Here is a 6,467-nt window from a genome sequence, read left to right on the forward strand (position 1 = left end):
CAAAGCCATTGCAAATACCGCAGTTCAAAAGGCATGGGCTGCATACTCACAACTTTTAATTTAGAACCGATGGAGACTGAATACTTATTTTTCAATGCAATCCACAAACATCCTAGATGTATTGTGTATTTCTGAAGAACAGCTGAGCCAGACCAGAGTCTGGTGGTGCAGTGTCTCAAAATTCCACCAAAGGGCTGGAACCTCTCTCTGATTGGCTACCAAGACAGTTAGTCACAGGGGGGATGGAGCCAGCACTTTGGGAGAGAGAATAAAAGGAGCAGTTTCTAAGGGAGTTTGAGGGGGACAGATGGTTTCGGGAAGGAGAGTTACGGAATTGTTTTTGTGTGTATAGCATCCACTCTGAGGAGAATATCTAAAGCTAGAGAAAGGAGTCTTTGAGCTTAGGTAGGAAGGACAATGTGTAGTGTCCTGTGAGAGTATTGAAACAGGAGTTAATTGGAGGGCCGAGTTTGAGCAAGGAGAAGTAGAAGCTGCGAGGATACCCTCTACTTATGTCTCATTCCTGTTAGGAGAAGACTGTTCTTCTAGATAGAGAAGACCCCCAAACCAGTTAAGAGGGGTGTAGTGATCCCCTGGGTCTGTTACATGATTTGAAGTACCTCAGGAGTGTGATTGTTGAAAGGTTGGGGAAGTGACAGATAGTACCAAAGTACCAAAGTATTAAGCTGTAACACTGAAGTGATTAAGAAACTGAAGCAACAGAAACTGAAGTAACAGAATACAGGCTCCTCCCTTCACCAACTGTCATCTGGCAACAGCTATTCCATCAGCCTGTGGTAGAGGAGGGAAAGAAAAACACAGCTAAGAGACCAGCAGCTTTGGGCTTCTCTGCCTATGGCATGAGTTACATGGAGATGTCATGGGGGAGATGGTCAGATCTTGATGAGCTCCAGTAGTTGGATCTGAATGACCTTGAAATCAGGACCCCAAGAAATGTCTGAGCCCAGGAAAGGAGTCACTAGTCTAAGAGAGGGGGGAATCCCCATTGTGTTAGTGGAAGTCCCTTTGTGGGCTTCCTTCCAATGCAAACTGAACCAGATTTCTCCCGATCCCAACTTGTGTTGCTTAGTTCCTCCCCTTCTTGGCCCATTCTCCCTTTGTATTTTGTGTTTTTCAGTTGTAAGCCTGGGGACAAGGACTGTCTTGTCTGAAACAATCTGTAAGCCACTCCATAAGAGGTCTATCTGTAAGCCACTTCCAAGTCCCACTATGTTCACTGGGGATGTAGTTTCAGGTAAGGTATAAGAATACCATAGTTATGGACTAGCTAAAGGAGGAGTCTTTACCTTATCTAGTGACAAGCTAAACAGGCCTCATTAAACATTGCATATATCTCTGTCACGTTAGATGCCTTCAGGAACTAGAACCTTAATAATTTGAGAATTTTAAAATAATGAATATATGGTAAGCATATATTATCAGGCTATAATTATAAGGCTATAATTGGAGCAGGAAATTTCAGTGACATAATGACATAAGAATGAATCTGAAGCAGCTATTATTTAAGGCATTTTTTATTTTCTAAATGCCACTGGAGCTGAATATTTCACAATGTCACTGAGGTGAATTTTTCAGGTATATTAACACAACTGGAACAGACTGACCTAAATTAAACTTTTGGCAAACTTTGAAGCCATTAACGCTTGGTTGATGGAGCACGGCTTGGAGCGTTAAGTTAGAAGCCATATGGTTCCATGTCCCATTTGCGGGGACAATAAAATCTTTAGGATTTCATTGATGAACAGTGTGTACACAGAATCAAAGCTCCTAAAAAGAAACGAGTTTGGATAAGCAAAGCAATAAGAAGTTATCTGGATATTGGTGACCTTGAACTCCTTTAACTTCATTTAGTTGAAACCACTTTCTTTTTTTCTTTTTTAATTGAATTTAATTGATAACAAAACATTCTTATATATGGTATTTCAAAAAATTACAAATAAAAGTCAATTCATTCATATACAGTACAATTCACCATACAGTCATACTTGACTACGTACGACTTCCCGACACCCCCAATGTATTTACCATTTCTATTTTCCAATTATACAAATAACTATTACTTTATTCTATTTATATTTTTTTTTATAATATTTTTATTTTTTCCATATAAACACAACACAACAAACATAAACATACAAAGACAAAAACAGAACAAAAAACATGTATCATTTCATATCCTAATTTCATATACCTTTCTTCCCCGACTTCCTCATGCCTCCCCTTTCTGTATTCCAAATTCTTATCAATTGTTCAGCAAATCTTCCCTTATTTTAATTTAAATTTAGACTATTCTTCCTTATTCTCCTTGTCTTAACCATTGCTAATAGTAACCATTTACTTTCCAGTCCAACATCATTCTAACTTTCATTAACTTTGTAATATTTCTTTAAATAGTCCTTGAATTTTTTCCATTCTTCTTGCGCTGCTTCTCTTCCCTGGTTTCGGATTCTGCTCGTCATTTCTGCCAAGCCCATGTAGTCTATCACCTTCATCTGCCATTCTTCCAGTGTGGGTAGCTCTTGCGTCTTCCAGTACTTCGCGATAAGTATTCTAGCTGCTGTTGTAGCATACATAAAGAAAGTTATATCCGTCTTTAACACCCCTTGGTCGACAATACCCAAGAGAAAGGCCTCTGGTTTCTTGGGGAAAGTATATTTAAATACCTTTTTAAGTTCATTATAGATCATTTCCCAGAATGCCTTAATCTTCGGGCAAGTCCACCAAAGATGAAAAAATGTACCTTCAGTTTCTTTACATTTCCAACATTTATTGTCAGGCACATGGTAGATCTTTGCAAGCTTGACTGGGGTTATGTACCACCTATATATCATTTTCATTATTCTATTTATAATATCTCATAATTTCTTACAAGTTTTGCACCCTTTTGACTTTTTATTATTCATATACACAGAAATCATTCAAAAGCTACCATAGACGCCACACCACTATTGTATTTCATTAAATATTTCTTAAACATGTCCCATTTTTGAATAAAATTTTGATTTACATTGCCTCTCAGCCTATTTGTCATATGAGCATTTCAGCAAACTCTAATAATTTATTCTGCCAATCTGTTTTTGTAGGAACCCTTTCCCCCTTATAGTTCATTGCAATCAGAATTCTTGCGGCTGCAGTTGCATACAAAAAAAATTATTTTAGGTTTTTTTGTATCTCTCTGCCTATGATTCGAACTAAGAAGGCCTCTGGGTTTTTGGGGAAATGTTGCTTTTTTAAAAAAAAATTCAGTTTGTCATATATAACATTCCAAAACTCTTTGATTTTTTTTTTTACATGTCCATGTCCACCACATGTGGAGCATGTTGCCTTCAGATTCCCTGCACTGCCAACATTTGTTTGAAATATTTTTGTACATCTTAGATAACTTTGACAGCATGAAATACCATCTATACTGCATCTTCATGAGGTTTTCCTTGATGGCATAACAGGCAGTAAATATCATATTTACTTTCCAAAGGTTCTTCCAATTGCTCATCAGAATGCTGTGTGCAAAGTCCCAGTCAAGGAGGAGTCAGTAAATTTTGGAAAGTAACTTGGTTTTGTTATTTAGCAAATCTCTTTCCAGTTTTGAGTGCTCTGTGGCAAAGCTGGGTTTTTTTTATCTTGTTTAAAGGTCTCATTAAGTAGATGGTACTGTAGCCATCCTGCGAGAAGTTCTTTGATATCCTCATAGTTCTTTAACTTTAATTGATTCCCTTCCTCTTTCAACAGTGATTTATACGTCAACCAGCCTCCTCTCATATTCTTTTTCTTAACCGCCTTTGCTTCCAAAGGGGATATCCACCACGCTGTTTTTGGTTCAATTAAATCTTTATATTTAACCCATGTCATGTATAACGCTTTTCTCACAATATGGTTAAGGAAGCCCTTATGTATCTTAGTCTTCCCATAATTGAGGTAGGCATGCCAACCAAATCGGTTGTCATGCCCCTCCAAGTCCAGCAAATCCGAATTCTGGAGTAAACACCACTCCCTAATCCATGTGAAACTGGCTGCTGCATAGTAAAGTTTTAGATCTGGTAGTCTGAATCCTGCCCCCCTCTCTTTAATGTCAATTGACAAAATGTGTTTTATTCTAGGCTTTCGTTCTTGCCTCATAAATTTGGATATGTCCTTTTGCCAATTAGATTGGGATGGATAGGAAAAGGAAGAGCATTTTTGGCAGGGCATTCATTTTAATCATTGATATCCGCCCCCATAGGGGTAATTTCAAACTACTCAGATCTCCAGATTTCTCTTAATTTCAGACCAGGTCTTAATATAATTGTCTTGATATAGATAAATATTTTTTGCTGTTATCCAAATTCCGAGATATTTCACCTTTCGAGAGATTTTCAAATTTGTTTGTATTTCTAGTTCTTCTTTTTCTTGGGCTGTGAGGTTTTTGACCAAAAGTTTTGTTTTGATATTATTTAGTTTGAAACCCGCTACATTACCATAATTGTGAATTATTTCCAGTGTTTTTAATAGACTTTTTCTATTTTCAGTTGTGATAGTTGAAGCCACTTCACTGGGTTCCAAGATGTCTGATATTCTTCTTGGGTGCTTTTGTTTGTTGATTTATTTGAGTTTTCTAGCTCATCTCAGCCATAGTGTCAAGGGTAACAACACTTCAGTCATATGGCTTATAAAAAGGTGCACACACCGGGAAGCATTATACACGTGGCATGAGTTAGATGTAAATAGCAGATATCAGCTAATTCCAATGTAAATATATTGATGTGGTATGGTCCTCTCATGGAACAGTACCTTATTAGTAATGTATGTCACCTGTTCAAAAACATCATCATGTCACATTTGTGCCACACATGTAATGTTCTCTGCTGTACAAACTTTGTACATGATACATCAGTGGTTTTCAACCAGTGTGTCATGAAGAGGAAGAAGAAGAAGAAGAAGAAGAAGAAGAAGAAGAAGAAGAAGAAGAAGAGAAGAGTTTGGATTTGATATCCTGCTTTATCACTACCTAAAGGAGTCTCAAAGCGGCTAACAATCTCCTTTCCCTTCCTCCCCCACAACAAACACTCTGTGAGGTGAGTGGGGCTGAGAGACTTCATCTTTTAGATTTAGGGATCCATCTTTTAGATTTAGGGGAGCTAGTCTCAAACGTTTGTTGGGGGAGACCTAGGTTTTTTTGGGGGGGAGTTATTTGTCCTGTCTTCACGCTTTTTATGATGGAGGACCGCTGTAGTCACCCCCAACGACACATTCTCAAGATGGAGGGTGAGGGAACAGCTGCAGTCGCCTGCGGTTCCTGCGCAATGTTTGCCATCTTGCCAAAGGTTGCAGGCAGCTTTACCTGCAGCAATTGCATGTTGATTGCCCTCTTACAAGACAAAGTACAGCAACTGGAGGAACGTGTAGCTACGCTCCAAAGAATTAGAGCTGGAGCTCTTCTTGGAAGCAACAGAGCACACCGTCTCCACCAAGGAGGAGACAGGGGACTCCCCTGAGAAGGAGGCTAGTTCACCAACACAGGAGCCAGATATATGGAGAAACGTGACTCAAAGAAGTAGGAGGCCCAGGGTTCGCTCTGATTGTTTAGAAATACACAATCGCTTTGAGGTCCTCTCCCCTAGCATGGAAGACGAAGAGCAGACTCCATTTGAGGATCTCTCCCTCATTACAGTCGATCAGGTATATGAAGACGAGCAGCAAAGTCAGTCCTCAGGGAATGTGCAGGCGACCTTGGAACGGACAGCTCACGGAAGAACCCCGACCAGACCTAAGAGGAGGCGTGTAGTGGTGATAGGGGATTCCCTACTGAGGGGAACAGAAGCAGTGATCTGTGGGCCTGACAAGATGTCTCGGGAAGCGTGCTGTCATAAAACCCACTGACAAATACCCCTTCCTCTTGGTTCATGTGGGAACCAATGACACTGCAAGCAATAGCCTCCAGAAGATCAAAAGAGACTACGAGGCTATGGGCAGGAAATTGAAGCAATTAAATGCACAAATTGTCATCTCATCTGTCCTCCCAGTTGAACGACGTGGCCCAGGGAGAGAGGGAAAAATAGTGGAAGTGAACAACTGGCTTCGCAAATGGTGTAAACAGGAACGGTTTGGATTCTTAGATCACGGACTGCAGTTTCTTAAAGATGGACTTCTGGCAAGCGATGGGCTGCACCTCACAACGGTTGGGAGGAATGTTTTTGCCAAAAATCTCAGAAACCTCATCAGGAGGGCTTTAAACTGACTAATGTGGGGAGGGAGACAGTGCTCCTGAAGGTAGGAGTCTATCAATTGATGAAGATGATCATCCAAATGTCATAGCCCAAATGGAGCAAACAGCACACAGACCTAGTGGTGGGAGGAAAAAATCCTTAAATAAGAGACACGGGGGAATGTTTAATGGACTTCAATGTCTGTACACTAATGCGCAAAGCATGGGAAATAAACAAGATGAGCTTGAGCTCTTGGTACAGCAA

General features: G+C 39.9%; 1 long non-coding RNA gene across 1 annotated transcript; it reads left to right on the forward strand.

Annotated features, from left to right (window-relative positions):
* The first annotated feature begins 207 nt into the window (after positions 1-207).
* Positions 208-4,874, forward strand: LOC310745628. Its single transcript, XR_014540245.1, has 3 exons — positions 208-405; positions 1,139-1,255; positions 4,119-4,874. It is a non-coding gene; the product is annotated as an uncharacterized lncRNA (long non-coding RNA).
* Positions 4,875-6,467: the final 1,593 nt, after the last annotated feature.

This window comes from Podarcis filfolensis (genome assembly GCF_964270895.1).
Source record: "Podarcis filfolensis genome assembly, chromosome: 12".
NCBI lineage: Eukaryota > Metazoa > Chordata > Lepidosauria > Squamata > Lacertidae > Podarcis > Podarcis filfolensis.